The sequence below is a fragment of the Oncorhynchus gorbuscha genome, linkage group LG21, assembly GCF_021184085.1.
Source record: "Oncorhynchus gorbuscha isolate QuinsamMale2020 ecotype Even-year linkage group LG21, OgorEven_v1.0, whole genome shotgun sequence".
Lineage (NCBI taxonomy): Eukaryota > Metazoa > Chordata > Actinopteri > Salmoniformes > Salmonidae > Oncorhynchus > Oncorhynchus gorbuscha.
The window spans coordinates 20,694,169-20,718,656 of record NC_060193.1 but is presented as its reverse complement, the minus strand read 5'-3'; the positions used below and the strand labels follow the sequence as shown (position 1 = coordinate 20,718,656).

General features: G+C 42.4%; 2 pseudogenes; both read left to right on the top strand.

Moving 5' to 3' along the window:
* The first annotated feature begins 7,689 nt into the window (after positions 1-7,689).
* On the top strand, positions 7,690-9,124 carry LOC124007759 (annotated as a pseudogene).
* Positions 9,125-17,258: 8,134 nt separating this feature from the next.
* On the top strand, positions 17,259-19,005 carry LOC124008923 (annotated as a pseudogene).
* The last annotated feature ends 5,483 nt before the right edge of the window (positions 19,006-24,488 follow it).

Sequence of the window (24,488 nt, the reverse complement as noted above, 5' to 3'; positions counted from 1 at the left end):
AAAAATGATGATTTAGTCATGAAAATGGGTTAATTCGTTGTATGATGATGATGATGATGATGATGATGATGACGATGATGATTCCACCATGTGTTCGTCTACAGGAACGTACCCCTCAGTCAAGTACTCCGTCAGTCCCCAGTTCTCATTACCAGGAAGACAGACATAACACTGGTCCAGCTGCTGCTGATTCAATGCATTTTTTCTTCATTCAAATATGAAAATAGGCATTTAGCTGTAGGAAAATAGGCATTTAGCTGTAGGAAAATAGGCATTTAGCTGTAGGGAAATAGGCATTTAGCTGTAGGTGTTGTTTCACCATGAATATTATTGTCTGATGAACACTTATTTTTGTTATTCCTCTCAGGATCACGATGCTGAAAACTCCATGACGCTGCTCTGAAAGTCATCCACAAGAAAGTAAACGCCGGGAGACAGAGGAGCGCCATGGAGAGAGAGACACTGTTTACTCTGGGGTGAGATGACAAAATATGGACTGAAACGTAGACCTTTGCTCTTTAATAACTTGCATTGATTATCTTTTCTACACTATATATATAACTATCGTTTTCTCATTGTGTGTTCCAGTTACTTCTTTCTGTCATGCTCCTTTTTAATATTGATTCCGTTGTGCATTTTAGTTCCAATAAATCATTCAAATGCCTTATTTTTTCTCTGTACTTAAATTTCATCCACTGATTAAGTTTGCAGGAACCATATTAGGCTGATGCTCAATACACTGTGAATATGCATCTATTGACTGGTGTTTTAGTTTGTCTGAAACTCGTATTTAGCTGTTGATAGGTGAGAATTGTCTGTTAATTGAATGACTAGAATATTCCACCCTGAAACATATAATTGTATGGAATTGATTAGAATGTATAAAATCATAATCAATAAATGTGTAGTCCTAGTCTGAATTAGGGTAAAACAATATGCCTTTATGGTATTTTAAACACAGACTGTCTGAGCTCGGTGCCGACCCGACTAGAGATTTGGGAGAGAACGGGGAGTACGTCTCAAGGACAATATCACTATCTCTGTCGGCTGGGTAGTGAGACAGACAGTGTGTGCGTAGCAGGACATGTGTGTGCATCTGTTTGTGTGCATGTGTGTGTGGGTATGTGTGTGAATGTGCGTCTGTTTGTGTGTGTGTGTGTGTGTGTGTGTGTGTGTGTGTGTGTGTGTGTGTGTGTGTGTGTGTGTGTGTGTGTGTGTGTGTGTGTGTGTGTGTGTGTGTGTGTGTGTGTGTGTGTGTGTGTGTGTGTGTGTGTGTGTGTGTGTGTGTGTGTGTGTGTGTGTGTGTGCGTGTGTATGGCTGTGTAAATGTGTGGGCGTGAGAAGTCAGTATAAAATGACTTGTTTTGTATTCTTGACTTTAGAACGTTCTGTGAATAAACCTTCATTCGACCATGATCTTACAAATTCTGGTTTGCAGACAGAGTAATATAATTAAATTGGGTGATGTACCTGGAGAAGACAATTCTCTCATCAGCTGTATCCCGAAAACATCTCTATGGTGTTCTGAATACCCTAAATAGATTTACCACTCAGCTCAATTCATCTCTAACCTCCAGCAATGACTGTCAGTCCTCACCACGTGCTCTCCACACACACATCAGTGCATCTCAACCACAAACAACCATGTCACTAAGAATACAACTCTTCATGAGAAAAACCTGAACTAAAAATACAAATATTATAATTTGAACAGCATATTGTTGAGAGACTGATTTAAGTATGAAGTACACATTGTGATTTGTCCGTCTTCAGAAACTATTGACAAAATCTTAATTTATAATTCCATTTTGCAGGATTGCAATTCATTTATCTTTCAATAGGGCGCAGTAGTGTTTATGGAAGTCCCCTGTGGCAGCTACACCAGTAGAGTCACAGCAACTTTTAGAAGTCAAGAAATGTTCAAATTGTTCACTACTTTTATGAAGAATCGTTGATAAAACACTTTCCTGTGATAGTTCATGTGTGTAGTCATAATATCTGTCAACAAAGACACAACAAAGACACTGTGTGGCTGTTTAGAATCTATAACAAGGTAATATATACATTTATTACATACATATTACACATCTGTATCATGCTATACATCCATTTCATAATCATAGAGTCACATGCATCAAACAGGCTAGGTAGTCATCATCACTGGATCATTACTACTAACATCAACTAAGTTACTATAAAGTGTAGCTTAGTTACCAGAAGGAGCAACACAATCACTCAAAATGAAATTGCAAAAAATGTCTGTATATGACAATGACAATGACTCATGTTGACACGTAGTTTTGTATTGACTTCCAGGGAGGAGTTGAATAAGTATGGGAGACAACCTATTGATTCATGTCATCTCTCCTCTGTAATGTGTTGACCTCGCTTAGTTGTGTTGATAGCATTTCAATTACACCCACCCCAACACAACAAGTTCACAGGTACTCTGCAGTCTTCTGTAAGCAGAAGACGAGGCCATATCTACGCTTTGGTCAGGTGGGCCTGCTGGCATTGTGCACACAGGACCCTCCTACCTGCTCTCTGTGTCTCTGTGTCTCTATGTGGTTTTCAGCAGGATGTCGATGTGTTGTCACTGTTGTTCTCACTATCTTTACTTGTTGTTCATGTTGCCTCTGGCAGTTTACAGTCAGCAAAACAGTTATTTATTTAACTGACTGTAATATATATTTAGTTTTCTGAAATCAGTTACAAACCACAAATAACTACTAATGAACCCTATCTGAACCCTCTGAGTTAAGCACCTCATGTGTCATACAGCACCATCTATTTTAACTTGTGGTCCGGGGGGAGGGGCCATTTTGTGATGATGTCATGCGAGAACTTTCAGTACATTCTCAAACAGGCATATCTTGTGAAGCACAAAGTCAACTGCAGGTTCCTCTTCCCGAATGAAACTTGAAAAAGGAGGATAGATTGCTTCCTTTCAGAACCACACTAACCACAGAGTAAAACAGACTAGATACAGTGTGTCACATTAGCTGAGTGGCTGTGGTATCCAATCAGGCATGCACGCTCATGTGCTACACTAAGTGAATATTTCTGTGAATAATATACAAGGAATGGAGGACTGACATGTACTTGTTTCATTGTGTAGGTGTTTACACTTCTCATGTTCACTCTTGTACATGCACTATATCTACAAATGTATGTGGACAGTATGGTGGAACAACTGCAAGATTATGTTATAATACTTTATTACATCAAATGGTTGTGTTATGAATAGACTATTCTGTTAACTATTGTGTGTGTGTTCTACTGAGGATGGGCTTCTGGGAGATAACACTGACAGGAGATTTATGATGTCTTTTGGGTGATAAAACCTAAAGATCATTCCAGAGCATGAGTTAATGCTTCTGTTCTATACCGTACCAGAGAGAAATGGCTCCAGTCTGGAGTCGGAGGGCCAGACACTGGTCTCTACACAATGAAAACTGTTGACACAAATCTTAACCTTTTGACCCATTCTATATATCTATTGTTTGTCATGTAGGTTGAAAAAGGTGTATCTTGGCTATAAAATACCTTTGTACTTTTGTCTTGGGACTCTCAACGAATCATTTGATCGTGAATCGTCGACCTGCCATGACCAGCCATCATTATCGTAGAGCATTCAATCGATTCACTCTATATGTGTGGGTTGTATTGACCTGCTCCCTTATTAATAAGTGATTAAAGATTTAGCTTAAGTATAACTCTGACTTGTGTGATAAGTTTGTCTCTCCTCATTTGATAGTAAAGAAATTAACCACCAGAACAGCCCTTCAAATTAATGGATTCGGCTATTTCAGCCACTGAGCCTTACTGAAGAGCTCAGTGACTTCCAACGTGGCACCGATACTGGATGCCACCTTTCCAACAAGTCAGTTAGTCAAATGTATCTCCTGTTAGAGTATCCCCGATCAACTGTAAGTGCTGTTATTGTGAAGTGGAAATATCTAGGAGCAACAACGCTCAGCCGCTGTGTGGTAGGTCACACAAGCTCACAGAACGGGACCGCCAGGTGCTGATGCGCATAGCGCTTAAAAATCATCTGTCCTCAGTTGCAACACTCACTAGTTCCAAACTGCTTCTGGAAGTAGTCAGCACCCGACGTCAGCCCAAGAACTGATCGTCAGGAGCCTCATGAAATGGATTTTCATGGATGAGCAGACGTATACAAGCCTAAGATCCCCATGCGCAATGCCACGCGTCGGCTGGAGTTGTGTGAAGCTTGCCGCCATTGGACTCTGGAACAGTGGAAACGAGTTCTCTGTAGTGATTAACCACGCTTCACCATCTGGCATTCCGACGGACTAATCTGCGTTTGGCGGATGCCAGGAGAACGCTAAATGCCCCAATTTATAGTGCCAACTGTAAAGTTTGGTGGATGAGGAACAATGGTCCAGGGCTGTTTTTCATGGTTCGGGCTAGGCCCTTTAGTTCCAGGGAAGGGAAATCTTAACGCTACAGCATACAATAACATTCTAGATTATTCAGTGCTTCCAACTTTGTGGCAAGAGTTTGGGGAAGGCCTTTTCCTGTTTCGGCATGGCAATGCCAATGTACACAAAAGAGGTCCATGCAGAAATTGTTTATCAAGATAGTTGTGAGGAAGAACTTGACTGGCCTGCACAGAGCCCTGATCGCAACCCCATCAAACACCTTTGAGAGGAATTGAAACGTCGACTGCGAGCCAGGTTTAATCGCCCAACATCAGATTACAAAACGTCAATAATGCTCTTGTGGCTGAATGGAAGCAAGTCCCCGCAGCAATGTTCCAACATCTAGGGGAAAGCCTTCCCTGAAGTGTGGAAGCTGTTATAGTATCAAAGGGATCACCAACTCCATAATAATGGCCATGATTTTGGAATGAGATATTTGACGAACAGGTGTCCACATACTTTTGGCAATGCAGTGCAATTATTGATTTGCGGTATCGTCTACTGCCCATAGCAATATAGTGGAGTGATACAATATACACTGAGTATACCAAATCTTAGGAACACCTTTCTAATATGTAGATGCACCCCCACTCCCCCGCCCCTTTCGACCTCAGAACAGCCTCAATTCTTCTCTGTGTGGACTCAAGGTGTCGAAGGCCTTCCACAGGGATGCTGGCCCATTAACAAGTGACATCAGTAAGGAATCATAGCTTTCACCTGGTCAGTCTAAGTCATTTAAAGAGCAATTGTATTATTTCATAATGTGACGTTGATCCCCAGATGAGAATCCTGGTCCTTCTCTCCATCATGAGAACTGGAATTCTCCTCTGCTGTCTGATCATCTTAATCATTGTCTACACCACCAGGAAATAGATAAAGCTAAGGCTAATAAGTGTTAATAGACTAGAGATGGGTTTTGGAGTAAAGAAGGAGATACTGTATCATCGCTATACTTTGCAAATTATGATTAATTGAGATTGCTTAGTTGCTCGTATTGCATTTGAAAAATATTAGCCTGCGACTTCTAATTCAATTGAGAACCATCATCCTTCCTTATGCTGTATGTGTTAATTTATTTATTTTTTAAAATTTTTACCTTTATTTAACCAGGCAAGTCAGTTAAGAACATATTCTTATTTTCAATGACGGCCTGGGAACAGTGGGTTAACTGCCTGTTCAGGGGCAGAACGACAGATTTGTACCTTGTCAGCTCGGGGGGTTTGAACTCGCAACCTTCCGGTTACTAGTCCAACGCTCTAACCACTAGGCCCTCCTGAAATCCCTGTGTTCAGAATGTGCCATATTTTTTTGCATGAATAAATATCTATTTAAACAACTGATACCATCAGAAATAGACTCCTTCCATCTCTTGGGTGCTGTACATAAAGTGTGTCTGTATGAATGTCTGTCCACAGGGCTTCTGCAGAGACAACCTTGAGCTGTGAGCTCAAGACAAGGCTGTCTCTTTGCTTTGTATAGGCCTGGTTGACATTTCACTCACTATGTGGTTCTAGAAGGATGTCTATGTGGTGTCAGTCAGTTACTCTCTTCAGTTGTTGTTCATGCCCATCACTATTAGAAACACAGACCCACTGACATATAATATATGCCATTTAGCAGACGCTTTTATCCAAAGCGACTTACAGTCATGTGTGCATACATTCTACGTATGGGTGGTCCCGGGGATCGAACCCACTACCCTGGCGTTACAAGCGCCATGCTCTACCAACTGAGCTACAGAAGGACCACCACTGCATGACATGTAGACTAACACAGTATCTTATCACTTACAAGATAGGTTTTATCAAATCTTGAACTGTAATCATTAGTTTAGTGTAGAGTAGAAGGTGTATCCAGGCTACAGCCAAGAGCGCTACCCACCCAGGTACACCTCTGACCCCTTCTAAACTATCAGGTGTTACACTTAATGTTTCTGTGAAATAGTGAAAGTAAGACTGACATAAAATAGACTTGCTTCATCCTGCAGGTTTTACCCCCTTAAACACTCATGATGCTCCACCCCTATTCATCTGAATTCATCTGAATGATAGTGAAAGTAACATGAAATCAGTGGTGTAAAGTACTTAAGTAAAAATACTTTAAAGTACTAACGACATAAGTCATTTTTTTGGGATATCTGTACTTTAATTCCCATTTCATATATTTGAAATTTTTTACTTTTACTTAACTACATTCCTAAAGAAAACATTATACTTTTTACTCCATTCATTTTCCCTGACACCCAAAAGTACTTGTTACATGATGAATGCTTAGTAGGACAGGTAAAATGGTCCAATTCACGCACATATCAAGAGAACACGTGGTCATCCCTACCGCCTCTCATCTGGCAGATTCACTAAACATAAATGCAGTGTTTGTAAATGATGTCTGAGCGTTGGAGTGTACCCCTGACTATCCGTAAATGTTAAAAAAAGACAAAAGAATATGGTGCCGTCTGGTTGGCTTAATATACAGAATTCAAAATGATTTATACTTTTACTTTTACTTTTGATACTTAAGAACATTTTAGCAATTACATTTACTTTGAAACTTACATATATTTAGGACCAAATACTTTTAGACTTTTACTGAAGTCGTATTTTACTGGGTGACTTTCACTTTTACTTGAGTCATTTTCTATTTAGGTATCTGTACTTTTACTCAAGTATGACAATTTCCCACCACTTCTTAAAATAGAGTTGCTTCATCCTGTAGGTGTTTCCCCTTTAGACACTCATAATGCTCCAGCCGTGTTCAACCTGTACGCACAGTATCAAGTCAGGTTCTATGTGTATCTGTCCCCCTATAGGTCATCGGGAGAAATGTAACTGCTGCATGTGGTGGGGCCAAAGATATTTCATACAACTGATTTTGATACCAAGAGCATAAAGGTACACATAATGTATGCTTCAAATGCTTAAAAAAAAAAAGTTAAACATATGATGGTAATTCAGGTGGTAAAGTATGATTGCCAATAAGGGAATAAAGTTGATGATATTTGAATTGTTCTTACACAGACTATCCATCCAGATAAGAGTTTTAACAGAGTATTAGACAGCATTCATCCAGCCAGTTTTTGCAAGTTACTAGCATTGGTCCACTTTTAGCATTGATTATATACAGTAATTGATTCTCAGTTTACCTGTGAAGACCATGGTGGGCTGGATAAGCCATCAACAAAAATGACAGTTCAACCAATCACCAAATAGCCCACTGTTGAAGTGTGGCCTACTTGGGTAGACATCTCCACTCAAGACACAGTGAGTAAAGAGGATGACAACTTCAAAGATGATCATCACACTGCCTGATATTTCCACTTGTCAGGGAGATGGGTAGGTTCAACTTTTATACTACTGTGCTTAGAGGGGGTACACCTTAAATTTGAAGACACCAAAGAACTTAATTGATGCTATTCATGTTTGTCTTTGTGTGTATTCTAGCTGCGGTACAATCCTCAGCCATGCGCCTAGTGTCAGCCAACAAAGGAGACACAGTGGCTTTGCACTGCTTCCATGAAGGCAACTTGACACTACACTTCTTGTGGTTCAAGCAAAGCTTGGTTGACTATCCTCAGCTCATGACAACTTTTTACAAGTATGACAATAATGCTACATTCTACAATGCATTTAAAGGAAACCCTTGCTTTTCAGTGCAAAGGTGGCAAAGGAATAAAACAGCTATGGATCTCAGACATGCAGGTCTCAGATTCAGTAACATATCACTGTGGGAGTTATATTTCCAACAAGGTGGAATTTTGAAAAGGAACCATTCTAATTATTAAAGGTACAAAATGTGATTTTAGAGAGAAAATAACTAGAATCTATTTTTCTGCAACTTCATATATTCTTGATCATTTTTGCACTTTACGTTTTGGATATACAATGTCTTCATGAAATGTGAGGTATTCTCAAAATCAGACATTACTGTAGTTTTCAACAAATATTGAGTTAGGACACAAAAAAGGAAACACATTTACTGACGTGAAAACCTTTTTGTCAGGATCGGCATCCAGAAACACCATCGTTGTACAGCAGCCTGTGTCTGAGTCAGACCAGCCAGGAGACTCTGTGACTCTGAACTGTACAATACACACTGAGACCTGTGCAGGAGAACACAGTGTCTTTTGGTTCAGACATGGCTCAGGAGAATCCCATCTAGGAATAATTTACACCCATGGAGACAGGCGTGATCAGTGTGAGAAGAGCCCTGAGGCTGGGTCTCCTACACAGAGCTGTGTCTACAACCTCCCCAAGAGGAACCTAAACCTTCCTGATGCTGGAACTTACTACTGTGCTGTGGTCTCATGTGGGGAGATACTGTTTGCGAATGGGACCAAGCTGTACATTGAATTTGATGACTATTATCCACAGATGAAAATCCAGGTCCTTCTCTCCATCATAGGTTATGGAGTTGTCCTCTGCTGTCTGACCATCTTCATCATCATCTACCTCATCAGGAAATAGATCAACCTAAAAACCATACTTGAAATAGGTTTTGCGGTAACTTCTGGAGATCATCACTTATGCATTGTATTGTATGATATTTATTGAGATTGCTGAGTTGATCATATTGTGTTTTTAATATTAATGGTCTGTGACCTTGCCTAAAAAGTGTTATGTTAATTGATTGAATTGCTCTCCTGAAATCCCTGTGTATGTACCTTTTTGTATAAATATGAATTTAAACATCTGATACCATCTGAAATTGACTTCTTCCTCCTCTTGTTTTGTGTACATGCAGTATAACTGTATGAATGCTTGTCAAGAGTGCTTCTGCAGAGACAACCTACTATTACCATGCTAAACACACGCACTCATCATGCACTAAGCTGTTCACAGGTACCTGGACATTTTGGTCTACTGTGAGCATAAGACGAGGCCATCTCTACACTTTGGACAGGCCTGCTGAACTTGCATACATCCTGTGGTTTTCAGCAGGATGTCTATGTGGTGTCAGTCAGTTACTCTCTTCAGTCGTTGTTCCACCCATCACAATTAGAAACACAGCTCTACTGACATACTGCATGCAATGTAGTATCTTATCACTTACAAGATCATAGGTTTTTATCCATTCTTGAACTGTAATCATTAATTTACAGAGTGTAGAGTAGAAGGTGTATCCAGACTACAGCCAAGAGCCCTACCCACCCAGGTACACCTCTGACCCCTACTAAACTCTAAGGTGTTACACTTAATGTTACTGTGAAATAGTGAAAGTAAGACTGACATAAAATAGACTTGCTTCATCCTGCAGGTTTTACCCCCTTAAACACTCATGATGCTCCACCCCTATTCATCCTGAACGTACAGTATCAAGTCATGTTCTATGAATAACAGTCCTCCTGTAGGTCATCAGAAAAACTGTAACTGCTGCATGTGATGGAACCAAAGATATCTAAGGCACACAATGATGTTGATACCAAGAGCATACAGGTACATGTAATGTATGCTTTAAAAAAGTACAAGCTACATGAAAAACATATTTTTAAAATGAACCTGTGATGGTAAATCGGTTCTTAAAGTATGATTGCCAAGATGGACAAAAAGGTTGTTGGAAATTTGAATTGTTGTAACACAGACTATCTATCCAGATAAGAGTTATAACAGAGAATTGGACAGCTTTCATCCAGCCATGTGTTGCAAAATGACTAGCATTAGTCCACTTTTAGCATTGATCATATACAGTAAGTGATTTTCCACAATGAATTTCAAAGGCAACCCTCGCTTTTCAGTGCAAAGTAGCAAAGGAATAAACACCTACGGATCTCAGACATGCAGCTCTCAGATTCAGCAATATATTACTGTCAGAATGTCAATGGCTCAGGAGAAGACCCAGATGCAGACTTTTTCGGAACAAAAGTTTATAACTCAAACAAGTGGCAGGCAAACAACAGGTCAAGGGCAGGCAGAGGTCAGTAGTCTATAGCAGAGTCAGAAAGGTACAGAACGGCAGGCAGGCTCAGGGTCAGGGCAGGCAGAGGTCAGTATTACAGGGTGGTAAGGCAAGGTAAAGAATGACAGGCAGGCTCAGGGTTAGGGCAGGCAGAATGGTCAAAACCAGGAAAGCTAGAAAACAGGAACTAGAGACAGACAGGAGCACGGGGGAAAACGCTGGTAGGCTTGACGAAACAAAATGAACTGGCCACAGACAAACAGAGAACACAGGTATAAGTACACTGGGGATAATGGGGAAGATAGGAGACACATGGAGGGGGGTAGAGACAAGCACAAAGACAGGTGAAACAGATCAGCGTGGGACAGTACTCCCCCAGGTAGGACGCCACCTGGTGTCCTACCTGGGCGGATACGTGGTTGACCAGGGTGCCGGCGTTGGAACTGAGGCCTGTGTCCAGGATGTCCCTGGCGGGGACCCAGCACCTCTCCTCCGGGCCATAACCCTCCCAGTCAACCAGGTACTGGAATGCCCTGCCCCAAGGTTGAATCTTCAGGAGGCACCTCACTGTTCACGCCGGTTGGCCGTCGATGAGAAGGGGAATAGGGGTGGGCCTAGAAACAGGAGACAAAGGGCTGTGAGATACGAAAAGTAAGATGATTGCGGAGGGTACGGGGCAACAGAAGACAAACAGCAGAGGGGCTAATAATCTTGGAAATAGGGAAAGGGACGATAAAGCGGGGGGAATGTTTGCGGGACTCTACTCGGTGTGGCAGGTTTCTACTGGCTCGAGACAATACCGGGGGTCCGGGGTCCGGTGGCGGTCCGCTTGTTGTCAATACCTGGAGGTGGTGCCGAAGAACATGGCTGACGTTTTACATTCTCCCAACCAATTGTGCTATTTTGTATTTTTTTTAAGCTTTTTGTGTAACTTATTTGTTAACTTATTGTGTACATAATGTTGCTGCTCTCGTCTCTTATAACCAAAAATAACTTCTGGACATCAGAAAAGCGATTACTCACCGCAGACTGGAAGAAACTTTTTCCTTTAACGAGTCTGACGAGAAGAATATCCTGCTTTCACTGGAACAGGCCCAGTTCCATGCCTTTTGCATGAAGAAAAGACGCTGGAAAAGAGGCCACAGATCGGGCACCCTTCTGAGAATCCAGAGGTGAGAGAGTAAACTCCCATTGCCTTCCATTATTCTTGGTAACGTGCAATCATTGGAAAATATCCTACCAACGGGACATTAAATACTGTAACATATGTTTCACAGAGACGTGGCTGAACAAAGATACGGACAATATAGAGCTAGAGGGATTTTCCATGCACCGGCAGAACAGAGACGTTACCTCTGGTAAGACGAGTGGTGGGGGTGTATGTCCTTTTGTCAATGACAGCTGGTGTGCGATGTCTAATATTAAAGAAGTCTTGAGGTGTTGCTCGCCTGAGGTGGAGTACCTTATGATAAGCTGTATACCACACTTTCTACCAAAAGAGTTCTCAACTGTATTATTCGTAGCTGTCTATTTACCAGCACAAAGCGAAGCTGGCACTAAGACCACTCTCAACCAACTCTATAAGGCCATAAGCAAAGAAGAAAATGCTCACCCAGAAGCAGCGCTCCTAGTGGCCGTGGACTTTAATGCAGGCAAACTTAAATCAGTTTTACGACATTTTTACCAGCATGTCACAAGTGCAACCAGGGGGGAAAAAATCCTAGACCACCTTTACTCCACACAAGGAGATGTATACAAAGCGATCCCCTGCCCTCCATTTGGAAAATCTGACCATAATTCTATCCTCCTGATTCCTGCTTACAAGCTAAAACTAAAGCAGGAAGTACCAGTGACTCGCTCAGTACGGAAGTGGTCTGATGCTTCACTACCTCTCCCTGACCAAGTCAGTAATACCTGTTTCAAGTAGACCACCATAGTTTCTGTGCCCGAGCAAGTGAAGGTTACCTGCCTAAATGATTACGGCCACGTGGCACTCACGTCAGTAGCCATGAAGTGCTTTGAAAGGATGGTCATGGCTCACATCAACAGCATCCAACAGCATCAACAGCACCCAAGACCCACTCTTAGTCTCCTCCTGTATTCCCTGTTCACCCACAACTGCGTGGCCAAACACGACTCCAACACCATCATTAAGTTTGCTGATGACACAACAGTGGTAGGCCTGATCACCGACAACGATGAGACTTCCTATAGGGAGGAGGTCAGAGAACTGGCAGTGTGGTGCCAGAACAACAACCTCTCCTTCAATGTGAGCAAGACTAAGGAGCTGATCGTGGACTACAGGAAAAGGCGGGCCGAGCAGGTCCCCATTAACATCGACGGGAAGTAGTGGAGCGGGTCGAGAGTTTCAAGTTCCTTGGTGTCCATATCACCAACGATCTATCGTGGTCCTAACATACCAAGACAGTCGTGAAGAGGTCACAACATAACCTTTTCCCCCTCAGGAGACTGAAAAGATTTGGCATTGGACCCAGATCCTCAAAAGGTTCTACTGCTGCACCATCAAGAGCATCCTGACCGGTTGCATCACTGCCTGGTATGGTAACTGCTCGGCATCTGAACATAAGGTACTACAGAGGGTTGCGTGAATGACCCAATACCTCACTGGGGCCAAGCTTCCTGCCATCCAGGACCTATATAATAGGCGTGTCAGATGAAAGCCCATAAAATTGTCAGACTCCAGTCAGACTCTCTGCTACCGCACTGCAAGCAGTACCGGAGAGCCAAGTCTAGGTCCAAAAGGCTCCTCAACAGCTTCTACCCCCTAGCCATAAAACTGCTGAACAATTCATAAAATCGCCACCCGACAATTTACATTGACCCCCCCCTCCTCCCTTTTGTACGTTGCTACTACTACTCGATGTTTGTTTGTTACCTCTGCATAGTCACTTCACCCCCACCTACATATACAGATCACCTCAACTGACTCGGTACCGGTGCCCCCTGAATATAGCCTCGATATTGTTTTTCTTATTGTGTTACTTTTTATTAAAACTTTTTATTTTAGTCTACTTGGTAAATATGTTCTTCTTCTTGAACTACGCTGTTGGTTAAGATTTATCTGTGCTGCTTTGCATGGTTTTAAATGCCTATGTGCTTGTCTATGTAAACAGTAACCTTTCTCTCCTTTCTTATTTCACAGGCACTAGGACATGCTACTATTTCGACCTGTTGTGCCGAATAATTTATATGCAATGGCTCAGTGTCAGGCCCCTTTTGTCTCCACTCAGGAACCGTTATCTACATTTAACATTTAACATTTAAGTCATTTAGCAGACGCTCTTATCCAGAGCGACTTACAAATTGGTGCATTCACCTTATGACATCCAGTGGGACAGTCACTTAACAATAGTGCATCTAAAACTTAGGGGGGGTGGGGTGAGAGGGATTACTTAACCTATCCTAGGTATTCCTTAAAGAGGTGGGGTTTCAGGTGTCTCCGGAAGGTGGTGATTGACTCCGCTGTCCTGGCGTCGTGAGGGAGTTTGTTCCACCATTGGGGGGGCCAGGGCAGCGAACAGTTTTGACTGGGCTGAGCGGGAGCTGTACTTCCTCAGTGGTAGGGAGGCGAGCAGGCCAGAGGTGGATGAACGCAGTGCCCTTGTTTGGGTGTAGGGCCTGATCAGAGCCTGGAGGTACTGAGGTGCCGTTCCCCTCACAGCTCCGTAGGCAAGCACCATGGTCTTGTAGCGGATGCGAGCTTCAACTGGAAGCCAGTGGAGAGAACGGAGGAGCGGGGTGACGTGAGAGAACTTGGGAAGGTTGAACACCAGACGGGCTGCGGCGTTCTGGATGACTAGATAAAGTGTGTCAAATTAGCTGGTTGGCTAAGAGAGCAGAGCCCTGACCTCAACCCCATCGAAAACCTTTGGGATGAATTGGAACACCTACTGCGAACCAGGCCTAATCACCTAACATCAGTGACCCACCTCACTGGGGCTGAGTGGAAGCAAGTCCCTGCGGAAATGTTCCAACATGTAGTGGGAAGCCTTCCCAGAAGAGTAGTGCTGTTATAGCAGCAAAGGAGGGACAAACTCCATATTAACACCCATGATTTGTGAAAGTGATGTTTGACAAGCAGAAGTCCACCCCCCCCACCTTCCCCCTTTTTGCCCTCAGAATAGTCTCAATTTGTTGGGGCATGGACTCTACAAGGTGTCAAAAGCTTTACACAGGGATGCTGGCCTATGTTGATTCCAGTGCCTCCCACAGTTGTGTCAAGTTGGCTGGATGTCCTTTGGGTGGTGGACCATTGATACACACAGGCAACCTTTGAGCTTGAAAAACACAGCAGCGTTGCAGTTCTTGACACACACCGGACCGGCACTTACATATTTTGTCTTGCCCATTTACACTCTGAATCACACAATCCATGTCTCAATTGTTTCAAGGCTTAAGAATCCTTCTTTAAACTATCTCCTCCTGTCACGATCGTCGTAAGAAGCGGATCAAACTGCAGCGTGGTGTGTGTTCATGATGATATTTTAATTAAAGAAAGCACTGAATACAAAACAATAAACAAAAAACCACTGTGACACTAGAAGAACTGTGCTAACAAGCAACATACATAGACAATCACCCACAACCCACAATGACAAAACAGGCTACCTAAATATGGTTCCCAATCAGAGACAACAACTAACACCTGCCTCTGATTGAGAACCATATCAGGCCAAACACAGAAACAGACAAACTAGACATACAACATAGAATGCCCACTCAGATCACACCCTGACCAAATAAAACCTATAAGCATACAAAGCAAACTATGGTCAGGGTGTGACACCTCCCCTTCACCTATCCTGATTGAAGATGGATTTAACAGGTGAGGGATCATATCAATAAGGGATCATAGCTTTAAACTGGTCAGTCAATGTCATTTAAAGAGCTATTTTATTATTTCATATTGTGACGTTGATCCACAGATGAGAATCCTGGTCCTTCTCTCCATTATAAGAACTGGTGTTCTCCACTGCTGGCTGATCATTATAATCATCGTCTATATCACCAGGAAATAGATAACGCTAAGACCAGTGTCAATAGACTAGAGATGGGTTTTGAATGAAGTCTGTGATACTGTATCATCGCTATGTATTGCAAATGATGATTTATAGAGATTGCTTTGTTGCACGTATTGGATTTGAAAGATATTCTAATTTAATTGATCATCATCCTTGCTTATGCTTTATGTGTCAATTGATTGAACTGCTCTTCTGAAATCCCTGTGTACAGAATGTGCCTTCTTCTTGCATGAATAAATATATATTTAAACAACTGACAGGGACTAAACTATACTTCTTCCTTCTCTTGTGTTCTGTACATACAGTATGCCTGTATGAATGTTTGTACAGCGGGCTTCTGTAGAGACAACCTACTGTTACCATTGTAAGAATATTTTAAGATAAATACACAACGCAGATGACTAGAGGCCAAGAGGACTACAGGTCAAGAGGGCTAGAGAGCAATTGAACTAGTGTTTTTTAGAAATTCCAGTCCGGGACTCATAGATACATGTGGCAAGTTCTCATTGGTCCAAATTGTCTATACATTGACTCGGATACCTGGTATTTGACGGGATACCTGGTATTTGGTCATTGGCCCAATTTAACTGCAAGGAATTGTAATTGGTCAACCACAGGCTAGGCTTGGGTATTAACATCTGCCATCTACTTTCCAGCATAAGAACTATGATTTGTTCTTTTTTAATAAATATATTTTTCTCCCCCTGATTTGCTTTTGGGTCTGTGTTATTGAAGAATAACATCAACTGCTAACACCATGCTAAACCCACCCACACATCATGCACTCATTGAGCTGTTCACAGGTACCTGAACACTTTGATCTCCTGTGTGCTCAAGACAAGGCCAGCTCTTTGCTTTGGACAAGCCTGGTTGGCCTTTCACTCACTGCGTAGTTTCAGCAGGATGTCTATGTGGTGTCAGTGTGTTTTCTCTCATGTTTACATTGTTGATCACGACCATGACAATTAGAAACACAGTCCACTGACATACTTCATGCTATATAGCCTCTATCTATCACATGGGCCAGATTCCCAGACACAGATTATGACTAGTCCTGGACTAAAAAGCATGTTCAGGTTCATCCTTGAACTACAATAATTGATTTACAGTTTAAAGTAGAAGTTCTATTAATGTATACTAGGCTACAGATAAGAGCCCTACCCACCCAGGTACACCCCTGACCCCTACTAAACTGTCAGGTGTTACACTTCAGATAGATCCTGATTCTGTGAATGATAGGTCATTAGACTGACATAATAAAGACTTCGTCCTGTAAGTGATTCCCCCATATACACTCATGATACTCCTCCCCTGTTCCCCCTGGTACATATCAAGTTATGTTCTATCTATAACAGACCTCATATAGGTCATCAGGAGAACTGTAACTGTTGCATGGGGTGGGGCCAAAGATATCTCAGGCACAAAACTGAGTTTGATACCAAAAGCATATACAGGTACATACTGAAATGTGTGGTTGAAAATGTTTTGCATGCTTACCAGACAACAGTATTACTTTAAACCCGTTTTACTGATGGACATTTATATTTCTCGTTCCACACTCCAACCTCAGGATTGGACATCTTTGTCCACTCAGTGCCTGTAAAGTACACAATGTAAAAAAAAAATATATATATATATATCATCATCAAGACACCTTGCACAAAATATCCAATAAAGTAAGCATTGGTTCACTTTAAACGTTGATTATATGAGTCATTTTCAGTTATGAAGAACAGGGTCGGCTGAAAAAGGCATTTACGAAAATGATGCACGTGTCCAGAACGACCAATCACCAATAAGCCCATTGTAGAAGTGTTGTCTACATAGTAGACTTTTTCCACGTCAGACACAGTTAGTAAAGAGGACGACAACATCAACGATGGTCATGGCACTGTGTATGATACTTCCACTTTTCAGAGTGATGGGTAAGTCACACATATATATATGTCTCTGCTTATAGGATGTACACCTTTATTGAGACAATTCATACATGTATATTGAGGTATATAATGAAATTCTGTACTTTTGTGTATTCTAGCTGTGGTACGATCCTTAGCCATCCGTCTCATGTCAGCCAATGTTGGAGACACAGTGACTTTGCACTGCTTTCATGAAGGCAATTTGGCAATGCACTTCTTGTGGTACAATCAACCCTTTGGAAATAATCCTCAGCTCATGTCAACCTTTTATGAGTATGAAAAGACTGCTATATTTTACCATGACTTTAAGGGTAACCCTCGTGTCTCAGTGGAAAGCGGCAATGGTATAAACCACCTAAAGATCTCAGACGTACAGCTTTCTGATTCAGCAGAATATTATTGTGGAAGTTCCTACTCCAATATGGTGGAATTTGCAGAAGGATACATTCTTATTGTAAAAGGTACAAAATACACATTTAGAGAGAAAATAACTAGTTACTTATGGACTGCAACTAGGGGAACATCTTGAGCACTTTTTCCACTTTACCGTCTGGATACAATGATACTGAATATAAAATGATGTATTCCCATAATCAAATATTATTTTACGTGTTCAACATATGTTTAGTTAAGACCCACACATATACTTACTGAAATAATAACCTTCTTATCAGGTTCAGGATCCAGAAACACCACCGTTGTACAGCAGTCTGTGTCTGAGTCAGTCCAGTCTGGAGACTCTGTGACTCTGAACTGTACAATACACACTGAGACCTGTGCAGGACAAAACAGCGTCTATTGGTTCAGACATGGCTCAGGAGAATCCCATCCAGGAATCATTTACACCCATGGAGACAGGAGTGATCAGTGTGAGAAGAGCCCTGAGGCTGGGTCTCCTACACAGAGCTGTGTTTACAACCTCCCCAAGAAGAACCTCAGCCTCTCTGATGCTGGGACTTACTACTGTGCTGTGGCCTCATGTGGGGAGATGCTGTTTGGAAATGGGACCAAACTGGACCTCAAGGGTAGGTAATATGTCTTACATTTTTGTTTACATCTATTGAATAATCTACGGTGTAAATCTGCGCACAGTACTAGTTATTTGATCACATAAGAAAACATGCAATCATCCAAATAGTTACTATGCTTCTAGCACAATATTTATTTTCACAGACAATGGCGCAGGACCTCTTCTGCTGGTGTATTTCCTGTCTCTCATTTATCCTGATTACTATCCTTGGCTTCATCATTTACAATATGAACAAGAGAAAGTGTATGCAGTGTAGAGGTAAGTGAAGTCCATTCCTAATAAATGAATGATGTATGTAGCAGGTTAATTCCTTCATAGAAGTTGCTTGTCTTTGATATCAGCAGATGTGTCTGTAATGGAAGAAGGAGTTGCATCATTATCTCTTCTGTGTTTCTCTTCAGGACCCGTCTCTCAGACAAGAGGACCGGCAGTCTCTTCTTCAGATGCAGGGGTAAGCAGAATTCCAAATGTTGTATTACAATAAAAATATCAGTTACTATATATTACTATATAGCATATAGTAATATTCTCTCACCATTTTATATTGTTCTTCACAGGCCCAAGATGCAGACGGTCTCCATTATGTAGCTCTGAATCTGAGCAACAAGAAGAACCGGTCTAGAAGACAGAGAAGCAACATGGAGGAAGAGACGGTCTACTCTGGGATCAGACTGTAGAACAATAAAACAGATTCATGAGCGCTAAGTTATTGTATTAGCTTTGTTATTGTAACTGTAGCTACTAATAAATTACATGTATTGCTTCTCTGCCATGTGATCAGATGAATAAAACATTTAACAATAATCAAGACAAAGGAAGTTGAATGTATTTATTTGGGCCATACTCAGGCATCTTTAAGTTGTAGTGAAGAAAAGGGTTTTCCATTCTCATGCGACTAACACCGCCTCACACACACAGCAACCTATTCACAGGTACTCTGTGGTGTGTGATGAACACAAGATGAGGAAGTCGCCAAGGCTTTGTTATGGCCTGCTGGTCTATTGTACACAAGACACATGTCTCTCTTTCTCTCTGCTCTTTACTCCCTCTCTCTCTTTTTCTCTCTTTCTGTGGTTTTCAGCCAGATGTCTCAGAACTCTTACTTCTCTCATACTGTAGGCTCTACTACCTACACTTCAAGATGACCATTTCAGCAACAGTAAACCAACTGTTTTCATAAGGCAGCTTATCTATACATAGTCTATGGAAATGTGTGAAAAAAAAACAAATTAGCTATATATTAGGTCATTTGAAGTAGAGATCAGTAGAGTATTCTCGATCAGTGTGATGTTAGGCCACTAGAACCATGGACCTACTCAATGACAAAATCATGGGAGGGCATACTAGCCATCTATTTTACTGAGTGTAAATCCTGAATGAGAGATCACTAAAAGAAGACTACTGTATTGTTGTAATGAACACGATGGAGAATGAGAGCTGGTTTCAAGCGCAGAGCGCAGCAGGTGTTTAATGTAAAGGATCACAGGACGAGGCAGGTAGCTGGGTCCAGGGACAGGAAGCAGGTCATAGACAGGGCGTCCAAAAGGCAACAGTACAGGCAGGGAACAGGCTAGAAACGTCGCCCTAGAGATCAGGCAATAGGTGAATAACAGGAAATCCGGCAGGGAATAGGCAAAAGGTGTCATTAGTGAGGCAAGCAAAAACTATCATACATGGGATGAGTAGATGATGGGGAAAACAGAGCTTCGAAGAGAAGTGTGTCAAAAACAAACAATACCTCACAAAGATGGGGTGCAAAGAACTGAACTAAATAGTGTGTGATAATGACATACAGGTGTGTGAACAAGTGATCAGAATTCAGGTGATTGGCATCAGGTGTATGAGAGTGTGAGTTGGAAGCAGCCGTTACAATTGTGTTTGCTATGTTTTCCCGATATACAGTGGGGAGAACAAGTATTTGATACACTGCCAATTTTGCAGGTTTTCCTACTTACAAAGCATGTCGAGGTCTGTAATTTTTATCATAGGTACACTTCAACTGTGAGAGACGGAATCTAAAACAAAAATCCAGAAAATCACATTGTATGATTTTAAGTAATTAATTTGCATTTTATTGCATGACATAAGTATTTGATACATCAGAAAAGCAGAACTTAATATTTGGTACAGAAACCTTTGTTTGCAATTACAGAGATCATACGTTTCCTGCAGTTCTTGACCAGGTTTGCACACACTGCAGCAGGGATTTTGGCCCACTCCTCCCTACAGACCTTCTCCAGATCCTTCAGGTTTCGGGGCTGTCGCTGGGCAAAATGGACTTTCTATTGGGTTCAGGTCTGGAGACTGGCTAGGCCACTCCAGGACCTTGAGATGCTTCTTACGGAGCCACTCCTTAGTTGCCCTGGCTGTGTGTTTCAGGTCGTTGTCATGCTGGAAGACCCAGCCACGACCCATCTTCAATGCTCTTACTGAGGGAAGGAGGTTGTTGGCCAAGATCTCGCGATACATGTTCCCATCCATCCTCACCTCAATACGGTGCAGTCGTCCTGTCCCCTTTGCAGAAAAGCATCCCCAAAGAATGATGTTTCCACCTCCATGCTTCACGGTTGGGATGGTGTTCTTGGGGTTATACTCATCCTTCTTCTTCCTCCAAACACGGCGAGTGGAGTTTAGACCAAAAAGCTCTATTTTTGTCTCATCAGACCACATGACCTTCTCCCATTCCTCCTCTGGATCATCCAAATGGTCATTGGCAAACTTCAGACGGGCCTGGACATGCGCTGGCTTGAGCAGGGGGACCTTGCGTGTGCTGCAGGATTTTAATCCATGACGGCGTAGTGTGTTACTAATGGTCCTTACACAGCTCTCTGCTCTTGGCCATTGTGGAGGGGTTGGAGTCTGTTTGATTGAGTGTGTGGACAGGTATCTTTTATACAGGTAACGAGTTCAAACAAGTGCAGTTAATACAGGTAATGAGTGGAGAACTGGAGGGCTTCTTAAAGAAAAACTAACAGGTCTGTGAGAGCCGGAATTCTTACTGGTTGGTAGGTGATCTAATACTTATGTACAAAACAATAATAAAATGCAAATTAATTACTTAAAAATCATACAGTGTGAATTTCTGGATTTTTCTTTCCGTCTCTCACAGTTGAAGTGAACCTATGATAAAAAAATCACAGACCTCTACATGCTTTGTAAGTAGGGAAACCTGCAAAATCGGCAGTGTGTCAAATAATTGTTCTCCCAACTGTATGTTTTTGGTGAGGTGAAGTGACTGTGTGGTGATAGAAGCCCTGTGGAGGACAGTGTCATTGCATTCATGTTCCAAAAAGGCCACAATTTTGAGTATCTTAGACAACTGTAGCTGCAGAGATAAGGATTGAGGGAAACCCTGCTTAAAACATTTGTGCTGATTTTATACAACTCAAAACAATGAGATTCTACCTGTAGAACAATTCTGTGACGCTGAACTGTGCAAGATACACGTTAAGACCACAATTGTGCCTGAGTGAGGCGTCAACAAAAATGATGTGGTCCAGTTCAACCAATCACCTGTAACTCCATTGTTGAAGTGTTGTCTACATGGGTGGACTCTTTCCACACAAGATCCAAGTTGTGAAGAGCTGACAACTTTAAAGATGATCACACTGTGTCTGTCACGCTCTGACCTTAGTTCCTTTGTTATGTCTTTGTTTTGGTTTGGTCAGGGCGAGAGCTGGGGTGGGTAGTCTATGTTTGTTTTTCTATGTTAAGTTTATGTGTTTGGCCTGGTATGGTTCTCCGTGGATAAATGAGAGACCCAATGCTGAGCTCAGGCAATACACCAACAGAAAAGGTTCTGCACCATTGTCTGTGAAAATAACCGCATAACACATGTAAGGTTGGGCAGGCTCGGTGCTCAAGAGCTCCAGTGCGCCTGCACGGTCCGGTCTATCCGGTACCACCTCCACGCATCAGCCCTCCGGTGGCAGCTCCCCGCACTCGCCCTGAGGTGCGTGTCCTCGGCCCAGTACCACCAGTGGTGCTGCCAGAGCTCCTGCCCCTCAGTCCAGAGGCGCCAGTGCCGCCAGTCTGCAAGGAGCCGCCAGTGCCGCCAGTCTGCAAGGAGCCGCCAGTGCCGCCAGTCAGCCAGGAGCCACCAGTCAGCCAGGATCTGCCGGGGCCGCCAGTCAGCCAGGGTCTGCCAGAGTCGTCAGCCAGTACCGAGCTGCCCCTCTGTCCCGTGCTGCCCCTCTGTCCCGAGCTGCCCCCCTGTCCCGAGCTGCCCCTCAGTCCAGTGGGTTCATTTAGAAGGGTCGCCGTGGTTAGGAGGCCACGGAAGCGGACAATGGGGCGGACTAAGACTATGGTGAAGTGGGGGCTACGTCCAGCACCAGAGCCGCCACCACGGACAGATGCCCACCCAGACCCTCGCCAATATGTTCAGGTTTTGCGGCCGGAGTCCGCACCCCGGGGGGGGGTACTGTCAAACCCTGACCATAGTTTGCTTTGTATGTTCTATGTTTTGTTTGGTCAGAGTGTGATCTGAGTGGGCATTATATGTTGGATGTCTTGTTTGTCTGTCTCTGTGTTTGGGCCTGATATGGTTCTCAATCAGAGGCAGGTGTTAGTCATTGTCTCTGATTGGGAGACATATTTAGGTAGCCTGTTTTGTGTTGGGTTTGGTGGGTGATTGTTCCTGTCTTTGTGTTTGTTACACCAGATAGGGCTGTTTTCGGTTTTTCACATTTCTTGTTTTGTATATTGTTCATTTATCATCTTCATTAAAGATGTATCACAATAACCACGCTGCTTTTTGGTCCGCCTCTCCTTCAACAGAAGAATCCCGTGTCACATGGAGGAAGAGACGGTGTACTCTAGGATCAGACAGTAGAACTGGATAATTGAAAAATACTTAGCTTTTTATTAACTCTTTATAAAAATTATTAGCAGTATTACTGTGACTAATAATTACTGTAGCTACTTTAATTAAAGGGGAAGTTCATCCTTAACACTTCTGGGCACTTTATAACACTTTCCTGGCCATTTTGAGATGAGTACCTTTAGTATATTTACCAATGTATTTAGTTATTTTCATATTGAAATCCAGGAGTAGATTAATGTCTGCCACGAATGCAAAATATAAAGAAAACAATCAGCAGGACAGGATAAAGTCACATAGTAGCAAGCCAAATACACCACGAGCTAGTTCAGCGAATGGCAAACAAATAGCGTTATAAATGTAGTGGCACTTTTGTAGTGACTGCAGGGGTTAGCAACTTTGCTTGCAATCTACCTCGAATGGTTGGAGCTTTCTGGTCCATGGTGGAAAGACGGTGGGAACAGAACCCAGTTTCAACCAGTCCCAAAGTGATCAAAGCGATCACTGCACACAGATAACGCAGCTGGTGAATCACTTCAGGCTTTGTATCGACACCAAAATCAGAATGTCGGATGTCCTTTAGCCATAACTGAAACAACCCACTGGGAAAAAACTGAATCAACATTGTTTCCACATTAGTTCAACCAAAACAAATCTATCAAATCAAATCGAAATCACATTTTATTTGTCACATACACATGTTTAGCAGATGTTATTGCGAGTGTAGCGAAATGCTTGTGCTTCTTGTTCTGACAGTGCAGTAATATCTATAAAGTAATCTAACAATTCCACAACTACCTAATACACACAAATCTAAGTAAAGGGATGGAATAAATCAAATCATATTTATTTATATAGCCCTTCGTACATCAGCTGATATCTCAAAGTGCTGTACAGAAACCCAGCCTAAAACCCCAAACAGCAAGCAATGCAGGTGTAGAAGCACGGTGGCTAGGAAATACTCCCTAGAAAGGCCAAAACCTAGGAAGAAACCTAGAGAGGAACCAGGCTATGTGGGGTGGCCAGTCCTCCCCTGGCTGTGCCGGGTGGAGATTATAACAGAACATGACCAAGATGTTAAAATGTTCATGGGGACAGCAAGGAGTCATCATGTCAGGTAGTCCTGGGGCATGGTCCTAGGGCTCAGGTCCTCCGAGAGAGAGAAATAAAGAGAGAATTAGAGAGAGCATATGTGGGGTGGCCAGTCCTCTTCTGGCTGTGCAGGGTGGAGATTATAACAGAACATGGCCAAGATGTTCAAATGTTCATAAATGACAAGCATGGTCGAATAATAATAAGGCAGAACAGTTGAAACTGGAGCAGCAGCATGACCAGGTG